At 40.1% G+C, this 17229-nt stretch overlaps 1 non-coding gene across 1 annotated transcript; it reads left to right on the top strand.

Moving 5' to 3' along the window:
* The first annotated feature begins 16483 nt into the window (after positions 1–16483).
* LOC130953127 (small nucleolar RNA R71) lies at positions 16484–16591 on the top strand. Its single transcript, XR_009075300.1, has one exon. It is a non-coding gene; the product is annotated as a small nucleolar RNA R71 (small nucleolar RNA).
* Positions 16592–17229: the final 638 nt, after the last annotated feature.

Genomic DNA, 17229 nt, shown 5'->3' with positions numbered 1-17229 from the left:
TATGGACATTTGTGTGGAAGGAGCTCAATGGAAGAGAGACTCCAAAGGCAAACCAGTCCAACTAAAAAGACTGGACCTCAAGCCTATAGTTAGAGGATGGTTGGAGTTCATTCAACGCTCCATCATTCCTACTAGCAACCGATCTGAAGTTACTGTGGATCGGGCCATCATGATTCATGGCATCATGATTGGAGAGGAAGTAGAAGTTCATGAGGTCATCTCCAATGAAATCTACAAAATAGCCGACAAGCCTTCACCCATGGCACGGTTAGCTTTTCCTCACCTTATTTGCCATCTATGTTACTCAGCTGGAGTTATCATAGAAGGAGACATCTCCATTGAAGAGGATAAGCCCATCACCAAGAAGAGGATGGAGCAAGCAAGAGAAGCCCCTCACGGTTCTCAAGAGGTGCATGAGGAAGCTCACCATCAAGAAATCCCTGAGATGCCTCAAGGGATGCACTTTCCTCCAAACAACTATTGGGAGCAACTCAACACTTCTTTAGAAGGTTTGAGCCACAATGTGGAACAATTAAGGGTGGAACATCATGAGCACTCCATCATTCTCCAAGAAATAAGAGAAGATCAAAGAACAATGAGGGAGGAGCAACAAAGGCAAGGAAGGGACATAGAAGAGCTTAAGGACGTTGTTGGACCTTCAAGAAGAAGACGCCACTAGAGGTGGATTCATTCCTTGTTCTTTATTTCTTTCTATTTTTTGGTTTTTAATGTTGAGTTTATCTATGTTTTGTGTCTCTACTTCATGATCATTAGTATGTAGTAACTATGTCTTAAAGCTATGAATAAATTCCATTAATCCTTCACCTCTCTTAAAAGAAAAATGTTTTAATTCAAAAGAACAAGAAGTACATGAATTTCGAATTTATCCTTGAATTTAATTTAATTATATTGATGTGGTGACAACACTTTTTATTTTCTGAATGAATGCTTGAACAGTGCATATATCTTTTGATCTTGTTGTTTACGAATGTTAAAATTGTTGGCTCTTGAAAGAATGATGAACAAAGAGAAATGTTATTGAGGATCTAAAAAATCATGAAATTGATTCTTGAAGCAAGAAAAAGCAGTGAAAAAGAAGAAGCTTGTGAAAAAAAATGGCAAAAAAAAAATTTAGAAAGAAAAAGAAGGAGCAGCAGAAAAAGCCAATAGCCCTTAAAACCAAAAGGCAAGGGTAAAAAGGATCCAAGGCTTTGAGCATCAATGGATAGGAGGGCCCAAGGAAATAAAATCCAGGCCTAAACGGCTAAATCAAGCTGTCCCTAACCATGTGCTTGTGTCATGAAGGTCCAAGTAAAAAGCTTGAGACTGAGTGGTTAAAGTCGTGATCCAAAGCAAAAAGAGTGTGCTTAAGAGCTCTGGACACCACTAACTAGGGACTCTAGCAAAGCTAAGTCACAATCTGAAAAGGTTCACCCAGTTATGTGTCTGTGGCATTTATGTATCCGGTGGTAATACTGGATAACAAAGTGCTTAGGGCCACGGCCAAGACTCATAAGTAGCTGTGTTCAAGAATCAACATGCTTAACTAGGAAAGTGAATAACACTAACCGAAATTCTAAGTTCCTAGAGAAGCCAATCATTCTGAACTTCAAAGGAAAAAGTGAGATGCCAAAACTGTTCAGAAGCAAAAAGCTACAAGTCCCGCTCATCTAATTATAATTAATATTCATTGATATTCTGGAATTTATAGTATATTCTCTTCTTGTTATCCTATTTGATTTTCAGTTGCTTGGGGACAAGCAACAATTTAAGTTTGGTGTTGTGATGAGCGGATAATTTATACGCTTTTTGGCATTGTTTTTAGGTAGTTTTTAGTAAGTTCAAGCTACTTTTAGGGATGTTTTCATTAGTTTTTATGTTAAATTCACATTTCTGGACTTTACTATGAGTTTGTGTGTTTTTCTGTGATTTCAGGTAATTTCTGGCTGAAATTGAGGGACTTGAGCAAAACTCTGAAAAAGGCTGACAAAAGGACTGCTGATGTTGTTGGAATCTGACCTCCCTGCACTCAAAATGGATTTTCTGGAGCTACAGAACTCCAAATGGCGCGCTCGCAACGGCGTTGGAAAGTAGACATTCTGAGCTTTCCAGCAATATATAATAGTCCATACTTTATTCAGAAATTGACGATGTAACTTGGCGTTGAACGCCAAGTACATGCTGCTGTCTGGAGTTAAACGCCAGAAAAACGTCATGATCCAGAGTTGAACGCCCAAAACACGTCATAACTTGGAGTTCAACTCCAAGAGAAGCCTCAGCTCGTGGATTGATCAAGCTCAGCCCAAGCATACACCAAGTGGGCCCCGGAAGTGGATTTATGCATCAATTACTTACTCATGTAAACCCTAGGAGCTAGTTTATTATAAATAGAACATTTAACTATTGTATTAGACATCTTGGGACGCATAGTTCTCAGAACATGGGGGCTGGCCATTCGGCCATGCCTGAACCTTTTACTTATGTATTTTCAACGGTGGAGTTTCTGCACACCATAGATTAAGGGTGTGGAGCTCTGCTGTACCTCAAGTATTAATGCAATTCTATTTTCTTTTATTCAATTCTATCTTATTCTTATTCCAAGATATCCATTCGCACCCAAGAACATGATGAATGTGATGATTATGTGACGCTCATCATCATTCTCACCTATGAACGCGCGTGATTGACAACCACTTCCGTTCTACATGCAACCGAGCTTGAATGTGTATCTCTTAGATTCCCCAACAGAATCTTCGTGGTATAAGCTAGATAGATGGCGGCATTTATGAGGATCCGGAAAGTCTCACCTTGTCTGTGGTATTCCGAGTAGGATTCCGGTAATGAATGACTGTGACGTGCTTCAGACTCGCAAGTGCTGGGCGTTAGTGACAGACGCAAAAGAATCAAGGGATTCTATTCCAGTAGGCGCGGGAACCAACCAGTGATTAGCCGTGCTGTGACAGAGCGCGTGAGCGTAGTTTTCACTGCGAGGATGGGATGTAGCCTTCGGCTAGGTGATGCCTCCAGACGATTAGCCATGCGAGTGACAGCCGCAGAGGACCATTTTCCCGTGAGGATAGAAAGTAGCCATCATCGAACGGTGAACCCCTATACACAGCTTGCCATGGAAAGGAGTAAGAAGGATTGAGTTGAAGCAGTAGGAAAGTAGGCGTCCTTGAGCCCTACAGTATCTCCATATGCTTATCTGAAATTCCTACCAATGAATCTGCATAAGTATCCCTTTTATTATTTCTTTTTATTATTTGATTTTCTAAATTCCATAATTTTATCTGCCTAACTGAGATTTACAAGGTGACCATAGCTTGCTTCATACCAACAATCTCTGTGGGATCGACCCTTACTCACGTAAGGTTTATTACTTGGACGACCCAGTACACTTGCTGGTTAGTTGAACGGAGTTGTGTTCACTCGTGCCAATTTCAAATTCCATAATTTTACAAGGAGTGCAACTTAAAGAATAAGGATCACAATTTCGTCCACCACTTCTCCATTACAGAGAGAGGCATGAGGTTTATGCTTGACCCTAGGTCACACAAAGCCTTCTCAAAGGTCATGGTGCCTATGGTACAAGGTATTGAGAACTTCCCAGGGTCCTGTCTCTTTTGAGGTAATCTCTGCCTAGTCAAGTCATCCAGTTCTTTGGTGAGCAAAGGGGGTTCATCCTCCCAAGTCTCATTACCAAATAACTTGTCATTTAGCTTCATGATTACTCCAAGGTACTTAGCAACTTGTTCTTCAGTGACATCTTCGTCCTCTTCAGAGGAAGAATACTCATCAGAGCTCATGAATGGCAGAAGTAAATCCAATGGAATCTATATGGTCTCAGTGTGAGCCTCAGATTTCCATGGTTCCTCATTAGGGAACTCATTGGAGGCCAGTGGACGTCCATTAAGGTCTTCCTCAGTGGCGCTCACTGCCTCTTTCTCCTCTCCAAATTTGGCCATGTTAATGGCCTTACACTCTCCTTTTGGATTCTCTTCTGTATTGCTTGGAAGAGTACTAGGAGGGAGTTCAGTAACTTTCTTACTCAGCTGACCCACTTGTGCCTCCAAGTTTCTAATGGAGGACCTTGTTTCAGTCATGAAACTTTGAGTGGTTTTGATTAGATCAGAGACCATGGTTGCTAAGTCAGAGTGGCTCTGCTTAGAATTCTCTGTCTGTTGCTGAGAAGATGATGGAAAAGGCTTGCCATTGCCAAACCTGTTTCTTCCACCATTATTGTTGTTGAAACCTTGTTGAGGTATCTGTTGATCCTTTCATGAGAGATTTGGATGATTTCTCCATGAAGGATTATAGGTGTTTCCATAGGGTTCTCCCATGTAATTCACCTCTTCCATTGAAGGGTTCTCAGGATCATAAGCTTCTTCTTCATATGAAACGTCCTTAGTACTGCCTGGTGCAGCTTGCATTCCAGACAGACTTTGAGAAATCATATTGACTTGCTGAGTCAATATTTTGTTTTGAGCCAATATGGCATTCAGATTATCAATCTCAAGAACTTCTTTCTTCTGATTCGTCCCATTGTTCACAGGATTCCTTTCAGAAGTGTACATGAATTGGTTATTTGCAACCATTTTAATGAGTTCTTGAGCTTCTGCAGGCGTCTTCTTCAGATGAAGAGATCCTCCAGTAGAGCTATCCAATGACATCTTGGATAGTTCAGACAGACCATCATAGAAGATACCTATGATGCTCCATTCAGAAAACATGTCAAAAGGACACTTTCTGATCAATTGTTTGTATCTTTCACAAGCTTCATAGAGGGATTCACCTTCCTTTTGTCTGAAGGTTTGGACTTCCACTCTAAGCTTACTCAATTTTTGAGGTGGAAAGAACTTTGCCAAGAAGGCATTGACTAGCTTTTCCCAAGAGTTCAGGCTTTCTTTAAGTTGTGAGTCCAACCATATCCCAGCTCTGTCTCTTACAGCAAAAGGGAATAGCATAAGTCTGTAGACCTCAGGGTCAACCCCATTGGTCTTGACAGTGTCACAGATTTGCAAGAATTCTGCTAAAAATTGATGAGGATCTTCCAATGGAAGTCCATGGAACTTGCAATTCTGTTGCATTAGAGAAACTAATTGAGGCTTAAGCTCAAAGTTGTTTGCTCCAATGGCAGGGATAGAGATGTTTCTCCCATAAAAGTCGGGAGTAGGTGCAGTAAAGTCACCCAGCACCTTCCTTGCATTGTTGGCATTGTTGTTGTTTTCGGCTGCCATATCTTCTTCTAGTTTGAAGATTTCTATTAGGTCCCCTCCAGAGAGTTGTGCTTTTGCTTCTCTTAGCTTTTGCTTCAAGGTCCTTTTAGGTTCAGGATCAGCCTCAACAAGAATGCTTTTGTCTTTGTTCCTGCTCATATGAAAGAGAAGAGAACAAGAAAATATGAAATCCTCTATGTCACAGTATAGAGATTTCTTGAGATGTCAGAGGAAAAGAAGAATAGAAGGAGGAGGTAGAAGAAGAAGAATTCAAACTTATCAAGAGAGATAGAGTTCGAATTGTTGAGAGTGGAGGAGTGTTAGTCCTTAAATAGAAGGATGTGAGAAGAGGGGAAGAACTTTCGAAAATAAAATAAAAGATTTTAAAATGATTAAAAGAAATTTTGAAAATTTGATGAATGATTTTCGAAAATTAAAGTTGGGAAAGAAATAAAGTGATTTTGAAAAAGATTTTGAAATTAGAAATCAAAAGGATATGATTGAAAACTATTTTGAAAAAGATGTGATTAAGAAGATATGATTAAAAAGTTATGGTTTTAAAGAGATATGATTGAAAAGATATGATTGAGAAACAATTTAAAAAGATTTAATTTTTAAAATTAATGACTTGGCTAACAAGAAATTTAAAAGATATGATTCAGACATTAAACCTTTCTCAAAAGAAAAAGGCAGCATACTTGAAATGTTTGAATCAAGTCATTAATTGTTAGCAAGTATTTTTGAAAAATGGAAAGAAATTGATTTTGAAAATGTATGATTGAAAAGATATGATTTGAAAAAGATTTGATTTTGAAAAATTATGGAGATTTGAAAAAAATTTGAATTAAATACAAAATCTTTCCTCTTGTGCCATCCTGGCGTTAAACGCCTAGAATGGTCAATGGTATCCATTCTGGCGTTTAACGCCTAAAACTCTACCCTTTTGGGCGTTAAACGCCCAGCCAGGCACCCTGGCTGGCGTTAAACGCCCAGCCAGGCACCCTGGCTGGCGTTAAACGCCCAGCCAGGCACCCTGGCTGGCGTTTAAACGCCAGTTTTCCTTCCTCACTGGGCGTTTTGAATGCCCAGCTTTTTCTGTGTAATTCCTCTGCTGTATGTTCTGAATCTTCAATTCTCTGTATTATTGACTTGAAAAGACACAAATTAAAATTTTTTTGAATTTTTAATGATGATGAATAATCAAAATGCAACTAAAATCAAATAAACAATGCATACAAGACACTAAACTTAGAAGTTTGTATACTATTGACACTAACAAATTGAGAATGCATATGAGAAACAACAAAACACTCAAGAAAAGAAAATTTAAAGATCAGAGCAAGGAAATCATCAAGAACAACTTGAAGATCAATGAAGAACATAATGCATATAATTTTCGAAAATTAGAAGAATAAAGACATGCAATTGACACCAAACTTAAAGTTAGACACTAGACTCAAACAAGAAATATAAAAATATTTTTGATTTTAAGATTTTATAATTTTTTTGGATTTTTTTGAAAATTATATGGAAAAGAAAATAAAGAGATTCAAAATTTTTAATAAGAATTCCAGGAATCATGCAATGTTAGTCTAAAGCTTTAGTCTAAAGAAATTAGACATGGCTAGCCAAGCTTCAGCAGGACATTACATTCAAGAGCTAAATTGATGAGAATCAATCAGCTTTAGTGATGATAAGAACATCACCTTGAAAGTCTAGAATTTATTCTTAAAAATTCTGAAGAAAAATACCTAATCTAAGCAACAAGATAAACCGTCAGTTGTCCAAACTCGAACAACCCCCGGCAACGGCGCCAAAAACTTGGTGCACGAAATTGTGATCATCAATGGCGCCATCAACATGGTATGCTCAATTGCAATCTCAACTCTTTATCACAACTTCGCACAACTAACCAGCAAGTGCACTGGGTCGTCCAAGTAATAAACCTTACGCGAGTAAAGGTCGATCCCACAGAGATTGTTGGTATGAAGCAAGCTATGGTCATCTTGTAAATCTCAGTCAGGCGGATTCAAATGGTTATGGAGGATTGATAATTAAAAGATGAATAAAACATAAAATAAAGATAGAGATACTTATGTAATTCATTGGTGAGAATTTCAGATAAGCGTATGGAGATGCTTTGTCCCTTCCGTCTCTCTACTTTCCTACTGTCTTCATCCAATCCTTCTTACTCCTTTCCATGGAAAGCTGTATATTGGGCATCACCGTTGTCAGTGGCTACAATCCCGTCCTCTCAGTGAAAATGTTCAATGCGCTCTGTCACAGCACGGCTATTCATCTGTCGGTTATTGATCATGTCGGAATAGAATCCAGTGATTCTTTTGCATCTGTCACTAACGCCCCACAATTGCGAGTTTGAAGCTCGTCACAGTCATTCAATCCTTGAATCCTACTCAGAATACCACAGACAAGGTTTAGACCTTCCGGATTCACTTGAATGCCGCCATCAATTCTAGCTTATACCACGAAGATTCTGATTAAGGGATCCAAGAGATAAACATTCAAGCCTTGTTTGCATGTAGAATGGAAGTGGTTGTCAGGCACGCGTTCATAGGTGAGAATGATGATGAGCATCACATAATCATCACATTCATCAAGTTCTTGGGTGCGAATGAATATCTTAGAACAAGAATAAGCTGAATTGAGTAGAAGAACAATAGTAATGGCATTAATACTCGAGATACAGCAGAACAAGGTCTAGGCATGGCCGAATGGCCAGCCTCCCAAAGAAGGTTCAATCATAAAAACATGAACAAAAGCTCCCTTTTTTTTACAATAGTAAAAGGTCCTATTTATAGAGAACTAGTAGCCTAGGGTTTACAGAAATGAGTAAATGACGTAAAAATCCACTTTCGGGCCCACTTGGTGTGTGCTTGGGCTGAGCATTGAAGCTTTCATGTGTAGAGACTTTTCTTGGAGTTAAACGCCAGCTTTTGTGCCAGTTTGGGCGTTTAACTCCCATTCTTGTGCCAGTTCCGGCGTTTAACGCCAGAATTCTTGAGCTAACTTGGAATGCCTGTTTGGGCCATCAAATCTCGGGCAAAGTATGGACTATTATACATTGCTGGAAAGCCAGGATGTCTACTTTCCAACGCAACTTAGAGCGCGCCAATTGGGCTTCTGTAGCTCCAGAAAATCCACTTCGAGTGCAGAGAGGTCAGAATCCAATAGCATCTGCAGTCCTTTTCAGCCTCTGAATCAGATTTTTGCTCAGGTCCCTCAATTTCAGCCAGAAAATACCTGAAATCACAGAAAAACACACAAACTCATAGTAAAGTCCAGAAAAGTGAATTTTAAATAAAAACTAATAAAAATATAATAAAAACTAACTAAAACATACTAAAAACATACTAAAAACAATGCCAAAAAGCATATAAATTATCCGCTCATTAGGATCTCACTTTTTCCTTTGAAATTTAGAATGATTGGCATCTATAGAAACTTAGAATTTCAGATAGTGTTATTGATTCTCCTAGTTCAGTATGCTGATTCTTGAACACAGCTACTTTATGAGTCTTGGCTGTGACCCTAAGCACTTTGTTTTCCAGTATTACCACCGAAAACATAAATTCCACAAGCACACAACTGGGTGAACCTTTTCAGATTGTGACTCAGCTTTGCTAAAGTCCTCGATTAGAGGTGTCCAGAGTTCTTAAGCATACTCTTTTGCTTTGGATCACGACTTTAACCACTCAGTCTCAAGTTTTTCACTTGGACCTGCATGCCACAAGCACATGGTTAGAGACAGCTTGATTTAGCCACTTAGGCCAAGATTTTATTCCTTTAGGCCCTCTTATCCACTGATGCTCAAAACCTTGGATCCTTTTTACCCTTGTCTTTTGGTTTAAAGGGCTATTGGCTTTTTCTACTTGCTTTTTCTTTTTCTTTTTTTTCTTTTTTTTTGCCTTTTTTTTCTGCTTTTTCTTGCTTCAAGAACCAATTTCATGATTTTTCAGATTATCAAATAACATTTATCTTTGTTCATCATTCTTTTAAGAGCCAATAACTTTAACATTCATAAACAACAAGATCAAAAATATGCATTGTTCAAGCATTCATTTAGAGAACAAAAAGTATTGCTACCACATCAAAATAATTAAACTAGTTTCAAGATAAAATTTGAAATCCAAGTACTTCTTGTTCTTTTGTAATTAAGCACATTTTTCATGTAAAAGAGGTGAAGGATTTATAGAGTTATTCATAGCTTTAAGACATAGACACTAGACACTAATGATCATGTAGTGAAGACACCAACATAGATAGAACATACAGCATAAAGCCAAAAATAGAAAAATAAATAGACAAGGAGATTAAGGAATGAGTCCACCTTGGTTAGGGTGGCGTCTTCCTCCTCTTGAAGAACTAATGGTGCTCTTGAGCTCCTCTATGTCTCTTCCTTGCCTTTGTTGCTCCTCCCTCATAGCTCTTTGATCTTCTCTAATCTCATGGAGAATGATGGAGTGCTCTTGGTGTTCCACCCTTAATTGGTCTATGTTGTAACTCAAGCTTTCCAAAGAAGTATTGAGTTGCTCTCAATAATTGTGCAGAGGAAATTGCATCCCTTGAGACATCTCAGGGATTTCTTGATAAGGGAATTCCTCATGCTCTTGTTGAGTGCCATGAATGTGCTCTCTTGTTGTATAGTCAAATGCTCTATTACTGAGCTATGAAAAAATAAAAAGCAATGCTTTTACCATACCAAACTTAAAATATTTGCTCGTCTCCGAGTAAAAGAAGAAGAAAAGATGTAGAAAAAGAAGAAAATGGAGGAGATGGAGGGTGTATAGGGTTTGGCCAAGATGGGAAGAAGGGTGAAGGGGGGTATTTATAGGGAGAGTGGTCGAATGGTTTGGGTGGGTTTGGGAGGGGAATGGTTTTGAATTTTGAAGATGGGTGGGGTTTTTGGAGAAGAGTTAAAGAGGTGATTGGTGAAAGGTATTTAGGGAAGAGATATGGAGGTGATTGGTGAAGGGTATTTGGGGAAGAGTGTTGTAGAAAGGTGTGAAGAGGAGATAGAGTGAGTTGAGGTTAGTGGGGATCCTTTGGGGTCCACAGATCCTGAGGGGTCAAGGAATTTGCTTCCCTGCTCCCATTGGGCGTTCACAACGCCTTGGAGTGCAATTCTGGCGTTTAAACGCCAGTTTGCTGCCCTGTTCTGGCGTTTAAACGCCAGTTTTCCTTCCTGATCTGGCGTCTAAACGCCAATTTGTTGCCCTGTTCTGGCGTTTAAATGCCAGTCTAGTGCACTATTCTGGCGTTTAAACGCCCAGAAAGGTGCCAGATTGGGCGTTTAAACGCCTATTTTGCTACCGTTACTGGCGTTTAAACGCCAGTAAGTCCTTCCTCCAGGGTGTGCTATTTTCAATGCTATTTTTGATTTTCTTCTTTATTTTTGTAAGTGTCTTTGTGACTTCACATGATCATCAACCTAAAAGAAAACAAAATAATATAGATAAAAATTAAAATAAAATTGGGTTGCCTCCCAATAAGCGCTTCTTTAATGTCAATAGCTTGACAGTGAGCTCTCATGGAGCCTCACAAATAATCAGAGTATGGTTGAGATCTCTCAACACCAAACTTAGAGTTTGGCTGTGGCCTCCCAACACCAAACTTAGAGTTTGAATGTGGGGGTTCTGTTTGACTCTGTATTTGGAGAAGCTCTTCATGCTTACTCTCCATGGTTGCAGATGGAGAACCTTGAGTTTTTACTACAAGGCATTCTTCATTCACATGAAGGATCAACTCTCCTCTGTCAACATCAATCACAGCTCTTGCTATGGCTAGGAAGGGTCTTCCAAGGATGATGGACTCATCCTCATCCCTCCTAATGTCTAGGATTATGAAATCAGCAGGGAAATAAAGGCCTTCAACCTTCACTAGCACGTCCTCTACTAGTCCATAAGCCTTTTTCAGAGATTTATCTGCCATCTTCAATGAGAATTTGGCAGCCTGTATCTCCTAGATTCCTAGTTTTTCCATTACAGAGAAGGGCATCATGTTTATCCCTGACCCTAGGTCACACAGAGCTTTTTCAAAGGTCATGGTGCCTATGGTACAGGGTATTAAGAATTTACCAGGATCCTGGTGCACGAAATTGTGATCACTACAACTTCGCACAACTAACCAGCAAGTGCACTGGGTCGTCCAAGTAATACCTTACGCGAGTAAGGGTCGATCCCACGGAGATTGGTGGTATGAAGCAAGCTATGGTCATCTTGTAAATCTCAGTCAGGCAGACTCAAATGTATAATGGTGATGAACGAAAATAACATAAAGATAAAGATAGAGATACTTATGTATATCATTGGTGTAAGAGCTTCAGACAAGTGTATGAAGATGCCTTCCCTTCCGTCTCTCTGCTTTCCTACTGTCTTCATCCAATCCTTCTTACTCCTTTCCATGGCAAGCTCGTGTAGGGTTTCACTGTTGTCAGCAGCTACCTCCCATCCGCGCAGTGAAAGCTAATGCACACACTCTGTCACAGTGCTGCCAATCACCGGTTTGGTTCCCTCCCCTACCGGAATAGAATAACTCTTTTGCGTCTGTCACTAACGCCCAGTAGGTTACAGGTTTGAAGCACGTCACAGTCATTCAATCATTGAATCCTACTCAGAATACCACAGACAAAGTTAGACCTTCCGGATTCTCTTGAATGCTGCCATCAGGTCCTGCCTTTACCACGAAGATTCCGAAGAATCCAAGAGATATTCACTAAGCCTCAGATGCTTGTAGAACAAGAATGGTTGTCAGTCACCTTGTTCATGGGTGAGAATGATGATGGGCGTCAATCACCACATTCATCATGTTGAAGAACAAGTGATATCTTGGACAAAGAACAAGCGGAATTGAATGGAAGAACAATAGTAATTGCATTAATACTCGAGGTACAGCAGAGCTCCACACCTTAATCTATGGTGTGTAGAAACTCCACCGTTGAAAATACATAAGAACAGTGTGATCATTGGTTTCGGCCCCAAAGAGGGAACCAGAAGAACCAGATGAAAATACAATGTAAAAGGTCCTACTTATAGAAAACTAGTAGCCTAGGGTGTACAGGAGTGAGTAAATGACATAAAAATCCACTTCCGGGCCCACTTGGTGTGTGCTTGGGCTGAGCAATGAAGTAATTTTCGTGTAGAGACTCTTCTTGGCGTTTACCTCCCGTTTTAGTGCCAGTTTGGGCGTTTAACTCCCATTCTTATGCCAGTTTGGGCGTTTAACGCTGGGAATTCTGAGGGTGACTTTGAACGCCGGTTTGGGCCATCAAATCTTGGGCAAAGTATGGACTATTATATATTGCTGGAAAGCCCAGGATGTCTACTTTCCAACGCCGTTGAGAGCGCGCCAATTGGGCTTCTGTAGCTCCAGAAAATCCACTTCGAGTGCAGGGAGGTCAGAATCCAACAGCATCTGCAGTCCTTTTCAGTCTCTGAATCAGATTTTTGCTCAGGTCCCTCAATTTCAGCCAGAAAATACCTGAAATCACAGAAAAACACACAAACTCATAGTAAAGTCCAGAAAAGTGAATTTTAACTAAAAACTAATAAAAATATAATAAAACTCAACTAAAACTAGCAAAAACATACTAAAAACAATGCCAAAAAGCATACAATTATCCGCTCATCACAACACCAAACTTAAATTGTTGCTTGTCCTCAAGCAACTGAAAATCAAATAAGATAAAAGAAGAGAATATACTATAGACTCCAAATTATCAATGAAACATAGCTCCAAATTAGATGAGCGGGACTAGTAGCTTTGCCTCCAAACAGTTTTGGCATCTCACTTTATCCTCTGAGGTTCAGAATGATTGGCTTCTTTAGGAACTCAGAATCCAGATAGTGTTATTGATTCTCCTATTAAGTATGATGATTCTTGAACACAGCTACTTATTGAGTCTTGGCCGTGGCCCAAAGCACTCTGTCTTCCAGTATTACCACCGGATACATACATGCCACAGACACATAATTGGGTGAACCTTTTCAGATTGTGACTCAGCTTTGCTAGAGTCCCCAATTAGAGGTGTCCAGGGTTCTTAAGCACACTCTTATTGCCTTGGATCACAACTTATTTCTTTCTTTTTCTTCTTTTTTCTTTCTTTTTCTTTTTCGTTTTTTTTTTTTTTGTATTCACTGCTTTTTCTTGCTTCAAGAATCATTTTTATGATTTTTCAGATCCTCAGTAACATGTCTCCTTTTTCATCATTCTTTCAAGAGCCAACAATTTTAACATTCATGAACAACAAATTCAAAAGACATATGCACTGTTCAAGCATACATTCAGAAAACAAAAGTATTGTCACCACATCAAACTAATTAAGCTAGTTTTAAAGATGAATTTGAAATCCTGTACTTCTTGTTCTTTTGTGATAAAACAGTTTTCATTTAAGAAGGTGATGGATTCATATTGATAGCTTTAAGGCATAGACACTAAGACACTAATGATCATAAGACACAACATAGATAACATAAAGCATAATTTTCAAAAAACAGAAAAGCAAAGAACAAGGAGATTAAAGAACGGGTCCACCTTAGTGATGGCGGCTGTTCTTCCTCTTTGAAGATCTATGGAGTGCTTGAGCTCCTCAATGTCTCCTTGTCTTTGTTGCTCATCTCTCATGATTCTTTGATCTTCTCTAATTTCATGGAGGAGGATGGCATGTTCTTGGTGCTCCACCCTTTGTCCCATGTTGGAACTCAATTTTCCTAGGGAGGTGTTTAGTTGCTCCCAATAGTCTTGTAGAGGAAAGTGCATCCCTTGAGGTATCTCAGGGATCTCATGATGAGAGGGGTCTCTTGTTTGCTCCATCTTCTTCTTAGTGATGGGCTGAGGTCATGCCTTCTCAGTTGAACCGGCTTGGATGCCATAAATGGTTATGGAAAAACAAAAAGCAATGCTTTTACCACACCAAACTTAAAAGGTTTGCTCGTCCTCGAGCAAAAGAAGAGGGAAGAGAGAGAAGAAAAAATGGAGGAGAGGGAGATGGCTTTGTGTTCGGCCATGTATGGGGAGAAGTGGTGGTTTATGAAGGATGGATGTGAGTGGTGAAGAGAAAGAGATGTTGAGGTGATTGGTGAATGGGTGAAGAAGAAGAGAGAGTGGTAGGGTTGTTTGGGGATCCTGTGGGGTCCACAGATCTTGTGGTGTCAAGGAAAAGTCATCCCTGCATCAATTGGCATCAAAAATCACGTTTTGACCCATTTCTGGCGTTAAACGCCGGGCTGATGCCCATTCCTGGCGTTTAACGCCAGGTTCTAGCCCTTTTCTGGCGTTTAACGCCAGTCTGGTGCCCCTTTCTGGCGTTAAACGCCCAGAATGGTGCCAGACTGGGCGTTAAACGCCCAACTGCTAGGCTTACTGGCGTTTAAACGCCAGCAGCTTCTTCCTCCAGGGTGTGCTTTTTTCTTCCTGTTTTTCATTCTGTTTTTGCTTTTCAATGGATTTTGTGACTTCTCATGATCATCAACCTACAAAATAAAGTAAAATAACAAAAGAAAATAATTAATTATAAAACATTGGGTTGCCTCCCAACAAGCGCTTCTTTACTGTCATTAGCTTGACAGAGGACTCCCATGGAGCCTCAGAAATACTCAAACCGTGTTGGACCCTCCCAACACCAAACTTAGAGTTTGAATGTGAGGGTTCAACACCAAACTTAGAGTTTGATTGTGGCCTCCCAACACCAAACTTAGAGTTTGACTGTGGGGCTCTGTTTGGCTCTGTTTTGAGAGAAGCTCTTCATGCTTCCTCTCCATGATGATAGAGGGATATCCTTGGGCCTTAAACACCAAGGATTCTTCATTCACTTGAATGATCAACTCTCCTTTATCAACATCAATCACAGTCTTTGCTGTGGCTAGGAAGGGTCTGCCAAGGATGATGGATTCATCCATGCACTTCCCAGTCTCTAGGACTATGAAATCAGTAAATGTAATGGTCTTCACCTTAACCAGAATCCTCTACAAGTCCATAGGCTTGTTTTCTTGAATTGTCTGCCATCTCTAGTGAGATTTTTGCAGCTTGCACCTCAAAGATCCCTAATTTCTCATTACAGAGAGGGGCATGAGGTTCACACTGACCCTAAGTCACACAAGGCCTTCTTGAAGGTCATGGTGCCTATGGTACAAGGTATAGAAAACTTCCCAGGATCCTGCCTCTTTTGAGGCAATTGTTGCTAGACAAGTTATCCAGTTCTTTGGTGAGCAAAGGGGGTTCTCCCAAGTCTCATTTCCAAATAACTTGTCATTTAGCTTCATGATTGCTCCAAGGTATTAGCAACTTGCTCCTCAGTGACATACTCATCCTCTTCAGAGGAAGAATACTCATCAGAGCTCATGAAAGGCAGTAGTAAGTCCAAGGAATCTCTATGGTCTCAGTATGAGCCTCAGATTCCCAAGGTTCCTCATTAGGGAACTCATTGGAGGCCAGTGGACGTCCAGTGAGGCCTCCTCAGTGGCGTTCACTGCCTCTTCTTCCTCCCAGAATTCGGCCATATTTATGGCTTTGCACTCTCCTTTTGGATTTTCTTCAGTGTTATTTGGGAGAGTGCTTGGGGGAAGTTCAGTAATTTTCTTGCTCAGCTGACCCACCTGTCCTTCCAAATTCCTAATGGAGGATCTAGTTTCAGTCATGAAACTTTGAGTGGTTTTGATTAGATCAGAGACCATGGTTGCCAAGTCAGAGGTATTCTGCTTAGAGCTCTCTGTCTGTTGCTGAGAAGATGATGGAAAAGGCTTGCTATTGCTAAACCTGTTTTCTTCCACCATTATTATTATTGAAACCTTGTTGAGGTCTCTCTTGATTCTCCATGAGAGATTTGGGTGATTTCTCCATGAAGAATTATAGGTGTTACCATAGGGTTCTCCTAGGTAATTCACCTCTTCCATTGAAGGTCTCAGGATCATAAGCTTCTCCTCAGATGAAGCATCCTTAGTACTGCTTGGTGCATTTTGCATTCCAGACAGACTTTGAGAAATCAAATTGACTGTTGAGTCAATATTTTATTCTGAGCCAAAATGGCATCAGAGTGTCAATCTCAAGAACTCCTTTCTTCTGACTAGTCCCATTGTTCACAGGATTCCTTTCAGAAGTGTACATGAATTGGTTATTTGCAACCATTTCAATCAATCTTGAGCTTCTGCAGGCGTCTTCTTCAGATGAAGAGATCCTCCAGCAGAGCTATCCAAGGACATCTTAGATAGTTCAGAGAGACCATCATAGAAAATACCTATGATGCTCCATTCAGAAAGCATGTCTGAGGGACATCTTCTGATTAATTGTTTGTATCTTTCCCAAGCTTCATAGAGGGATTCTCCATCCTTCTGTCTGAAGGTTTGGACTTCCACTCTAAGCTTACTCCATCTTTGTGGTGGAAAGAACTTTGCCAAGAAGGCACTGACTAGCTTTTCCCAAGAGTCCAGGCTTTCTTTAGGTTGAGAATCCAACCATATTCTAGCTCTGTCTCTTACAGCAAAAGGGAATAGCATCAGTCTGTAGACCTCAGGGTTAACCCCATTAGTCTTGACTGTGTCACAGATTTGCAAGAATTCAGCTAAGAACTGATGAGGATCTTCCATTGGAAGTCCATGGAACTTGCAATTCTGTTGCATTAGAGAAACTAATTGAGGCTTAAGCTCAAAGTGTTTGCTCCAATGGCAGGGATAGAGATGCTTCTCCCAAAAATCAGGAGTAGGTGCAGTAAAGTCACCCAGCACCTTCCTTGCATTGTTTGCATTATTGTTGTTTTCGGCTGCCATGTCTTCTTCTTCTTTGAAGAATTCGGTCAGGTCCTCTAAAGAGAGTTGTGCTTTGGCTTCTCTTAGCTTCTCTTTAAGGTCCTCTCGGGTTCAGGGTCAGCTTCAACAAGAATGCTTTTGTCTCTGCTCCTGCTCATATGAAAGAGAAGAGAACAAGAAAATATGGAATCCTCTATGTCACAGTATAGAGATTCCTTGAAGTGTCAGAGGAAGAAAAATGGAAGACAGAGTAAAAA

This window comes from Arachis stenosperma, chromosome 9 (genome assembly GCF_014773155.1).
Source record: "Arachis stenosperma cultivar V10309 chromosome 9, arast.V10309.gnm1.PFL2, whole genome shotgun sequence".
Classification (NCBI taxonomy): Eukaryota; Viridiplantae; Streptophyta; class Magnoliopsida; order Fabales; family Fabaceae; genus Arachis; species Arachis stenosperma.
This window is presented reverse-complemented; position numbering and strand designations above follow the sequence as displayed.